The sequence below is a fragment of the Myotis myotis genome, unplaced genomic scaffold (genome assembly GCF_014108235.1).
Source record: "Myotis myotis isolate mMyoMyo1 unplaced genomic scaffold, mMyoMyo1.p scaffold_m19_p_10, whole genome shotgun sequence".
Taxonomy (NCBI): domain Eukaryota; kingdom Metazoa; phylum Chordata; class Mammalia; order Chiroptera; family Vespertilionidae; genus Myotis; species Myotis myotis.
Genome location: NW_023416314.1, coordinates 7,593,915 through 7,605,541, shown reverse-complemented (window position 1 = coordinate 7,605,541; position 11,627 = coordinate 7,593,915).

Below are 11,627 nucleotides of genomic sequence, written 5' to 3'. Positions count from 1 at the left end.
GCAGACCTGAGAATCTGTCTTCTGGTAAGTTGGGGGAGATTTGCAAAACTGTAAGACAGTGCCATTCTCACAAATTTTTTTTTTATTGAAAATTGTTTTTCATAAAGATCGTTATTTACATTAGGTTTTACTATTGTTATTTTCAAGTGAAGTAATATTTTTAGAATTAAAAAAATCTAATAAATATTAATAGCTGTAAGCCACATAAGAAAAGTTTTCTGTGGCCTGGGTAATTTTTAACCATGCAGAGGTGTCCCGAGGCTGGTAGTTTGAGCAGCTCTGCTCTGCATGCCGGCTCTGTCAGGTGCCAATTACCATTCGATCAGCTGAGGCGGGAGAGGACAGTCTGGGTGAAGTCACGGTCACGAGGACCCATTCGGCAGGTCGTGAGCGGGCAGCTGGCCCTCTGAAGGAGTAATAGGAACAGCAGGTACCATGACCAAATAAGCAGCATCTTGATTGATCTCTTTTATTTTTTTAAAATATATTTTTATTGATTTCAGAGAGAGTGGGGGAGAGAGATAGAAACATCAATGATGAGAGCGAATCATTGACTGGTTGCCTTCTACTAGTACATGGCACCCACTGGGCATCAAGCCTACAACCCTGACATGTGCCCTAACCGGGAAGCGAACCTCAACCTCCTGGTTCATAGGTTGACACTCAGTCGCTGAGCCCTGCTGGCCGGGCCTGACCGACCTCCTTCAGATGCCAACTGCCTCTGTGAGGCTGGAGCTCTCTGTGCTAACCCTTTCCTGTCCCTGCCACCTGTCAAACCTCAAAGCTGGGATGCCTTAGAGCTGCGCTTCGAACATGGCTGTGTCCTCACCATGAGAGTGCGAGTTCCTCGGGGGCAGAGACTTGTTCATATTTGTGCCCCAAGTAGGAATCAAAGGACAAAGGAACACACACGGCCACTGCCCTCACGGAGTTGACAGTCCGGCGAGGAAACTGAAGCGTAGTGTTGCACACAGAATGGTGTAATTGCGAGCTGTGAAGAAAAGGCACAGGGTAACATGAGGGACCAAAACAAATAATCAAATCTGGATTAGAGTCAGGGAGGCCTCTGACGATGTGAATTCTTTCAGCTAAGACCTGAGGGACAGTCAGTTAGCCAGGCCAGGCATGTGCTTGCACACCTGGCTCAGAGTCCTCTTGTAGGCACAAGGGGCAGCATAGGCCGGAGGACTGGGGATGCTGGGCTGATGGGTGAGGAGGAATGACAGGGCAATGTGGCCTGGGAGGGGGTCTGAGGTGGCTGGGGGTCAGAACATGACAGGTCTTAGGGGACTTGTAAGGGATTGGGACATTTGTTCTTTTTCTTGGTGCGAGTGGAACTTTTTAAGCAGGGAAAGATGTGAGCAGGTTTGGTTTTGGATTGTTCATTCTAGTTCCTGGGGGGGAGAAGGGGCTAGGCTGCAAGGGGACACGTGTGGGAGCTGAGACTAGACTGAGTCCACTCGAGAGATGATAGTTTTGCTTGAACTATCAGGAATCAAAGGGACAGAAGATCTCTCTGTTATTGCCATGAACCTGCGTTTATAAATGGATTGAGATATAGTTTGGCGACAGACTATTCTGGGCTTGGTGAAATAATGGATGGGGGCAGGGAGGGGGGGTGGGAATGAGGGAGAAGAAGGTACCCAAGACATACCCTGGGCCTCTAGCTTGAATAGCTGGAGAATGGGAATGTCATTCTTAAGACAGAAAGATGGTGGGGAGAGCAGATTGAGGGGAGCGCAAGTGTTCTGATTTGGACCTACTTGGCACGAGGTGCCAGCAAGCAGCCCCAGAGCAGGGGCTGGAAGTCCGACTCTGGGAGTTTGAACACCTAAGGCTGAATGACCTGGAATGGGGTGGGCGCCGCTTGCGTGGACACCGGTGGTCTATCCCATTGTGGGACTATGTGACTGCCTCGTCGTGGACTCAGAGTTTCTCCAGGAGCAACTCCAGAGCTACAGTGGGGAAGGCTTCGGGGAGGGGCTGCCAGTTGAGGCTGGTCTCACCTCCCTCCCTCTAGTCTAGGCTGACCACATGCCTCTTAGAGGCTCTGGGTGTCCTGGAGGATGACCTCTGAGGCCCAGAGGGGAGAAAGTTTAGACCCACTAAACCACACCACAACAACGCTGAAGATACTGTAAATGGCTCAGCATCCCCAGGTCTGCTTAGAAATGAGGAGACACCTCCATCTTCTGTGGCATATCAGCTTCTATGTTCTCAGAATCCCAGCTGAAGCCTCAGTGTTGCTGCCCACAGACCTCCAGCCGGAAGCACGGGGAGGCAGGTAAGTCTGCTGCTTGGGCCGAGTGGCTGAGACCAACAGGACAAGAGGGAGCTGGCCAAACAGCCAAGTAAAGCTAGTTTTCTTCTGAGACCCTGGGCCTAGTTCCAAGTACAGTGATCAAGTACCCGGAGGAGCAAAGAATTTGTCCTGGGCCAGGGTTGTGATGAAAAGTCCCCACTGGTGGGGGCACTGCAACACTTTCTACATGTTTCTGCCTCTGGGTGAGGGGTGCATAGCTCAGGCTGGTGGTTACAACCCCAAACCCACACCAGCCCCAAAGAGAAGGCAATGCCACGTGTGTGTGTGTGTGTGTGTGTGTGTGTGTGCGTGTGTGTTCATGTGTGTGTGTGTTGGGGTTCTGAGGAGGCTTGGAGTGTAGCATGGAGGAATTTTAGCTGAAACAGAGATGGTGGTCTGGGGCACTTTGAAGTCTTTAATGGAAATCTTTCATGTGTAAATGGTCCATATTTATGTCTACAGACCCAGCCTGGTGCTAGCAATTGGTAAACATCTGTGCCATTGTACTGTGCACTGCTTTGTGTGGAGAAGGTAGAGGAGCTCACAGGGTCCCTGGAGAATTAATAGTCCCTGCTCTACCTGGCCCAGGCGGGGAGGAGGAGGAGGCCTCATGGGGCCAGCAGCAGAGGAGGCTGGAATTTCCCCGGGGGCTTGTTGAGGAAGAGGGCCATCCAAGAAGTAAAAGGGAGAGGAGGAGTGGACAGAATGGGGGATAAGGGCTGACAAAGGAGAGCAGAGAGAGAGGGATGAAAGATCCCTGATGGACATCGAAAGGCAGGGGCAGATGGGTGCTCTGGCCAGCAGCAAGGGGGACAGACATAGCAGTTCCACGCGTAGGCTCCTTCCCTGCCAGGTCCTTGGAGGGCGGCATGGGAGCTGGAATGGAGACTCCTCTCTGAGCTGGTGATTTCGCTGACAAGGCCACTCAGCAAACCATGGTTGTATAGACCCTTCTTAGCAAACATACCCAAATATCTCTGATGTCATGTCATTTCTCAAACCAATATTTGTATCTTTAAGTCTCACCTTCATTCATTCATCCACCCATTTATGTACTCATTAACTAATTAAAATACCACATATTGAGTGCATTCAATATGCCAGGCACATACTAGGTACATGGGTTAAAGCAATGCAGTCATTCTCAAAGTGTGATCCCAGGACCAGCTAAGTCAGCATCACCTGGCCTGTTAATGATCTCCGACTGCCTAACAAGTCTCCTTAAAACTTAATGGCCTAAAACAACAACCATTTAGGATCCCTCATATTTTCTATAGACTCTAAACCGGGTGGGCAACCTTTTTGTGAGCGCGTGCCAAAACCAGCAAAATCTCTGACTCAAAATTCTTCTGCGTGCCAACCCTAATATTTTTGAGAACATGTTATGCCTACTTGATATCTGTTAAGGTGTACATATGTGAAGAACCTTGAAGAAATAATAAAATTCAGTCGAGCGACAAAAACACAGTCTATGATGAAAAATACATTTATTTTTTAATGTATACATGTACACTGATAGTCTGACAGAAAACTTTATGACTCCGTTTGATATTATCAGTGGGACTTTTGCTGCTGCATCACTGATGACAGAGATTTTACATCAGGTTTATATTTCGTGACCTGCAGAGATATGCACGAGCTACTACTTTCATCCGTCAGGCTACTCCTATTACGAGACTTAACAAAGTTCATCACTGAGAACAAAGATTCACAATTATAAATGGAAGATTATAAGAGAGGGTTTCGCGTGCCAGCAAAAGTTACTGGTGTTTGACACGCATGCCAGGGGTTGCCCACCCCTGATCTAGACTAAAGTCTCTCATGAAATAGCAGTCAGAATCCTGGCTGAGGCTGCAGTCATCTGAAGTCCTGAGTAGGACCGCAGGGTCTGTTTCCGAGGCAGCCCGGTCACCTGCTGGCAGGTTGCTACTGGTTGTGGTGGGAGGCTTCAGCGCCAACCATGAGCATCTCTCCACACGGCTGCTTGACTGTTCTCACCACATGGTGCCGTCTTCCCTCTGAGCGAGCCACCCAGACAATAAGTGCCAAACTGCTATTTCCTTTATAACCTAGTCTTGGATGCCACACACCATCACTTCCACAATACCCCGTTGGTCACGCAGGCCAACTCTATTTAATGTGGGAGGAAACCCCACTAGGAGTTTAGCAAGAGGCAAGAATCACAAGGGCCGTTTGTGAGATTGGGAACTTATTAGAAATGCCAAGTCTCAGCTCCAACCCAAGACTTACTGAGTTAGACGGTCTGGGAGGGGTGCCCTGCAGGGGGTGATTTAATAGCCCTCCCAGTGATTCTGATGCACAAAGTCTGGGACCATGGTGGTGATGTATGCAATAGTCCCTGCTCTCAAGTTACTCATGGCCCAGCCTAAACGAAGAAGCAACCCTGAGACACTGCTGTAGGAAACACATGGGAGAGGTCGGCACCGTTTCCTAGCCTGGTGTTTAAGGTCTGCCTTACCTGCGTTGTTCTGACCCTCTCTCTCATTTCTTATTCATGTATCTCCCACCAGGGCCTCTGTGGTAGTCTGGTCTCTTTCCTGTCCCCATTTCCCCACATTGTGCTCATTCTCTCTTCTACGGAATGAGCTGTTCTGGATGTGACAGCATCTGCGTGGTGCCTGACACATAATGGTTGCTCAGTAAATGTGTCCTTGATTCCATTTCCCTTGTTCTGGATTTCACACTCGAAAGAGTCAGAGCCTATGCCCTTCATCTTGCCAAAGTCTAACCTTTCTTCAGGGCCCAATGAAGGGACCCATGTTCCTGAAGCATCTCAGACTTCATCTCCCCTAGTTTCTCCAGAACCTTTGAGCACTGGCTCATATAGCCTACCCTGATTCCACTGGTGCATTTTGCCCTGTGTTTTCCCAAGAGTCTCCATTTGTAACTGTCTTTCAGCTCTTATCATGATCTGAAATTGCCTCATTTACTAGTGTTTTCTTGCCACTTTCTATCACCAGCACCTAAGGTCTAGCCCTTACCTCCACCAATCACCACACTTCCCACCCAGGGCCCCTGTGACAGACAGCTTTCAAGGTCAAATACATCTAAGTTGGTGTCTTGGCTACGAGTTCCTACAATGTGCATGGTACCACAGTAGGTCCTGGAGAATGGGAGAGAGTTCCCTTTTCAATGCTGGTACCTGTGGAGCCTTTCCAGCTCAGGGGGGACACATCATGCAGCCAGATTCCTGGCATGGCCAGCACGCAGCCGGGTAACCATGGACAAGCCCTCTTCACTGAGTTGAGCTTCAGTTTCCTCATCTGTGAAAAGGTGTTCATAGCCACCCATATCTGAAGTGCCATAAATACCTATGTAAAAATGGATATGGCAGAACTAAACCATGAAGTTTTCAAGAAGGTGAATGCTAACGCTTAAGAGTTGTTAGTTATTTTACACTTATTTATTAAATACTTACTACACATTAGGGTTTGGTCCCTGAATATAAAATGATGAAAGAAGTTCCTTAACTACCACTTTACATTTTGCAAGGCTATCAGGAAGAACAAGGCAGGGCAGACAGCCCCCTCTGAGGAAGGGGCACAGACTGTGTGAGGGCGGAGAGGTGGGCGGGCAGATATTAGATCCCAGTGGGCCAGTGCACAGGTAGCTCCTTAAGTCCTTCAGTTTCCATTCCCCGAAGGACCCCTGCGCAGTCCTCAGCTTCGGGGAAGCCCATTGCTGACCAGTGTGTCCCTGTGGGCCGGGGCCAGGAAGAGAGGGCAGTGGTGGGTGGGGTCTCCGTGGATTCCTCTGAGTCTGGTTTCATGGAGAAAGGGCCTCTTGGAGAGCCTTGCCTCAGCAGCCGCCATCCCTTCTCTGGGGCCATCCCTCAACCCCATCTTCCTTTTCCTTTTTTAAGTGTGGCAGCCGAAAGGGGACGTACTCAAATGTCACTCAGGTTGCTTCCGCTATGAAAGCAGGTGAGGCTCTGACAGGCTCCAGGACTGATTCCCCTGCAGCTGGCTGAGCTGCAGATGACACATGCTTAGCAATGTCACTTCAAAGCCAGCGTGGAGAGGGGTGGTCATGAAGGTAAAGAATTGCCACTTTGGCCCTAACCGGTTTGGCTCAGTGGATAGAGCGTTGGTCTGTGCACTGAAGGGGCTCAGGTTTGATTCTGGTCAAGGGCATGTACCTTGGTTGTGGGCACATCCCCAGTAGGGGGTGTGCAGGAGGCAGCTGATCGATGTTTCTCTCTCATCGATGTTTCTAACTCTCCCCTCCTCTCTGTAAAAATCAACAAAATATATTAAAAAAAGAATAGCCACTTTGGCAGGGATCTGGTTGAACGCAGACACGTCCTAGTGGTTGCTTCTAATAAGCTCTGTTTATACACCTGAACCTAATACAAAATAGTATTGAATGTAAACTATAATTGAAATATAAAAACAAGTTGTGTTTGGCCCTCTCTTGCTAGGTGATGCTCTGGGGGTCCCTCTGGCCAGGCTGGGGAGGAAAGCAGCTACCTGCTCACCTCTGAGGTATCCATGTTCAGAAGAGACACAGCCAGGTGTAGTGGAGAGGGCACCGGAGTGGAGCCAGGAGAATGCACATCACCGTAGCCCTGTCCCAGTTAGCCAGTGGCGATGGCCAAGTCCCAGAGCCTCCTGGGAAACTGTGTTATCTGTGAGATATGGAGGGAGGACGAGGGTGATCTCTAAAGTCCCCTCCTGCCCACGGGGTCTTGAATTATAGGAGGAGCTTGTTTTAGACCCTGTGACTTTATGAGTTCTGCCTGACTCCTCCCAGTACCGCTCCCCTTCCTCACAAGCTGCAATTGCTTAGCAGGTCAGCATCCCCTCAGGAAGGATTCACTATTGCCCAAAAGGAGAGATGAATACTAATAGTCTACATGTAATGCTTTATGTCCCATTTCTTTAAGAAAAATGTAAATGAAACACTATGGCAATCTTTGGGCACTATCCAGTCCTAGACTTCATGGCTAGTCTACATTTGGGCCTGTGTTAATGCCTAAGCTTAAACTGATAACTCTCCAACCCAATGCCTCTGTAAGGTAATAGTGTCCACTGTGGATTATCGCTGAAATGGTTCATTCTCGGTCATTAAGGAATTTAACTCCATTTGTCAAATAGCTACCGAGCTCTTATCACAGGTAAAACCCTGTCACATATATTGTAGGCAACAAGGAGAACTGAGCATTCTCTTCCTTAAGGACATAATTTTATACACTGATGGTTCCAGAGAACAATCATAAGTCTGAGCATCTTAAGGTCTTAGCTCATTGCCTTTACTAAAACAGCAATGAATAATTTTTTAGTTAATGCAAAACTGTGTATTAGTCATCATGCTAAGCATTTTGTAGGGATTTTATCAATTAGTTTTCACAATAATCCTAGATATGTGGACCTACATATGAGGTCCCAGAGACCTCAATTAATTTGCCAAAGTCATACAACCAGTAATGACAGAAAGACTGAAACCAGGTCTGCCTGCCTCTAAAACCCACGAGTTTATCACATGAGAGGTCTGCTTTGCGTAAAGTTGACAACCCAGAGAGACTGATTGAGAAACGGAGTGAGTGAAGAGTGAGCACTTTAAAGATCAGATAAATTGAGGGACTTTGGAGCAGACCCTGAGTGGCTGCAGGGATTGTAGGCTGCCCCCTTTACCTCACTGAAGGGGAACTATAGCTGGGTAGGTAACTGTCCTTTGGGTCCCTTGTAGTTCTAGTCTGCTCTTGCCTCTTAAAGGGCCCCACTCTCATTGCCAGCACATATTCACCCACATCTACTTTTTAATTTGAGTGGAGCCTCAGCTTTGAGTCAACCAGATCATTTCTCTTTATTTCGTCTTCACTCCCACCTCCGCCCAGGCCTACAGAAGCCATTATGCCATCCATGTCCTGCCTGAGATCCCAGATACCCTGGCATAGTCCTCAAAATTACTCACTTATCTCCTTTCCAGCCAGCAAAGCAGGAGACAGCCCAAGTTAGGGCCCTCAAGCCTCTGTTAGCACCTTCACCCACTCTCAGAGGCCCTGCCACGCTGAGGAGGGAGCCAGAATCTGGGAAGCACCAGGCAGTGACAGCCCTTCCAATGGGCGTCCAAATTCACAGCAGTGGGAATGGAGAGCTCTGCCTGGTGCCTCTGGCACCAGCCCCTGACAATTCTATGAAGGGAGGAATGCCTCCATGGGCTGATGAGGAAGTCTGGGAACTCACCATAGACCACGCAGCAAAAGTAAGGGCCAGCCTTGGGTTTCTTGTCCTCCCTCCTTCGTGCTACCTTTGTGTCAGGCCCAGTTCTTTCTGACCTCTGCGGCTTCCTGCAGTCTCAGCCCTGCCTTAGGAACGTTTGGAAGACTCATTCTCATTAGACGGGATGAAGATATGAAGGAGAGTAGGGGCGGGGGGGAGGGGTGATGCTGTAGAGTGGGGAGGAATCAGGGCACGTCTCTCAGAGGATGAGTGGTGCCTCCTGGGACCCTGGAATTGCATGTTGACCCTGGCAAGCTTTGTTCTCAATGCCAACCAAGGAGAGAAGGCAAGAGGGAATCTGACTCATTGAGAGCTTGCTATGGAGTGCCGGCGACACTAGGGCCTTTATACGCGGTCTATCCTTTGACTGTAACAATTAGCTTCTGAGTTGGGTTTGACTACTCCCATCTTACAGATGAAGAAGGCTAAGTAACTGAACCATATTCTCACAGCAAATGGTGGAGCTTGAATTTGAACCCAGTGTCTCCTACTTCTAAGCCCATGTGGCTTCCCCAGGGGAGGGTGTTCCACACCTGGAGCTTTTCATTCCTGGGTGGCATGGCCCCTGCACTTTCCTCCTGCTTCCCGGCTGCCTCTCTGCAGCTGGCTCAGACTGGTGCTTCTAGGGTTGGAAGGAGAATCCCTTGTGCATGCACATGTGTGTATGTGTGTGTGCGCGCACATACACTCACATACAGCACACATGTAAGGTGTGGGGAGGATGGAGAGGGAAGGAAGACTTCTGACCCTCAGATTTAGGGTCTCTGCACAGATGTGGGGTCTGTGGGGTCTGCAGAGATGCCGTCTCCCCACCACACCACCAGCTGTCCTCGATGCCCAATGTCTCTCCTACTTGTCAAGTCCAGACTTCCAGACATCAGTCCCCGGGCTGCCCAGGGCCTTGGGGTGAGGTTTGCTGATGGGTTACAGTGATCCCAATGGGGATAATTTCAGACAGACCCACATGTGGAGCAGTAGCAAAACAACTGTATTTTACTCAATTCCTCCTTCTATGTGCTAAAAAGCTTTGGGGGTGGGGGGACGGGGGAGGAGAAGGACTCTTTCAGAAAATTATAGCCTGCATCTCCCTTTCTGCTGCTCTTAGGAAGTAATTTAATATGGAAATTCGAGCCCATTATTGCACATTTAATTACCCACCAAATGAATGACATATTTAATGAAAATGCAAAATCTTTCCACATGTGTAAGATTTCCAGTTTGTGCATTTCCAGACATGTTGCAAAATAATTCATTAACTAGAAATGTGTGCTGCTGGGACTGCCTCAGGGGAAAAGCAGGGCCAGGGAATGGGGCCAAGGATGTGGGAGCCAATTAGTTCATGCCTGCCCTGGGGGCAGAGATAACCCAGCATCTGCTCCAATGTGGTCTGAGGTGCAGGCCCCTCCTCACCAAGTGTGGGGGGAGGCAGCAATGGGGCCAAGGGGCCAGGATGGACTGGTCCAAAGCTGAGTGGGGAGAAGCGGGTGGGGCTACTCATCTCCAGCTCTCTCGCCACCCCTAGTTCCCATATGCCCCATATTGCAGCCCCAGGTAATATGCAGAAGCAGCTGCCAGTTGTGTGGGAAGAGTTTTGGATAGTTTGGAAAAGAAAACTGTCTCTGAGGTAGTTATTGGGGCACAGGCTCTATCATCCCCCCTCCCCACAGCAATGCTTTAGCTGTGTCCTCTCTGGCTTTGGCTCCAGGCTATTATTATATATGAGGGATATTTGTTCTTTCACTCAACCAGTCAACATTTGTGGACCATCTGCTGTTTGTGGAAAATCTGCTTGTTAATTCAGCCACGCAAACAATCAAGCTTCTTATTAAATGCCCATTATTCATTCATTTCTTTATTCACTCATTTGTTTTAAGCAATGAATTAACCAGCAAAATATATTGAATACCTACTGTTCACTTATTCATGCAACCAACTGACAACAAAGCACCTACTATTTGACCACCCATACATCTATCCATCCATCCATCCATCCATCCATCCAACCAACCAACAAATATTTATTGAATACTAAATCCTATTTATCCATGCAATCCACAAACATATACAAAAATTAAGACACAAGTCCTGCCTTCAAGGAGCTTAGAATTAAGTAACAATGTTAATAGCTAACATTTATTTCACATTTAATTTTTCTGCTCAACACTGTGCTAAATGCTTTATATATATTTACTCATTTGCTAGCACAGGTACCATGAATAAAGAGGCATAGAGGTTAAATAAATTTTTGAATATTACACAGCTTTTTTGAGTGATAGAGTTTCAGGATGTGAACCCAGAGAGACATATTGGAGAGTGTGTATTCTCAACCATGAGTGGGATAGTAGGCAGGTACATATTGCACAGTTCTATGGGAGAAGGAAGAGATGGATTGGCTGGGCCTGGAGAAGATAGAGGAGTTGGCATTTGATCTGGATCTTAAAGGAGGCACAGGATTCTGTGAGCTAGAGAAGGGCAGGAGAGGCATCTCAAGCTGGTCAATGTTGGAAACTGGGGAATGCAAAGACACCATTTCTACCCTCAGGAGCTTTCACTCTAGCAGGGGAAGTAATACATGGACATGAATAACTTCAGCACATGTCATCGTAGGGATAGTATGAGATGGTGAGCGATGAATCATACTAGTGGTACAAATGAAATTTGTAGTAACCGAAGGATAAATTCTTCCAGTTGGTGGTGATCAGAGATGCAATCATGGGGAGACAGAGCTTAAGGCAGTCCTTGAATCGAAGCTGAGTAGGATTTCTTAAAACAGAGAACATTGTAGCAGTGAAATGTCATGGGAAGACACAATGGGCTAGGAAACAAGTGTTGTCATTTCAGGCTTATTTATGTGAGCAGTGAGGGAGGATGTTTCTAGAAAGGGCTTGAGTGGTCATCTAGGGAGATTAGGCTTTATTTAGGAGGCAGTAGAGAAAGCCCCCATAAATTTTTGAATAGAGATGCCCAGTTGGCATGGCTCGGTGGTTGAGCATTAACCTATAAACCAGGAGGTCATGGTTCGATTCCCAATCAGGGCACATACCCGGATTTTGGTCTTGATCTCCATTGGGGTGAGGGTGTGT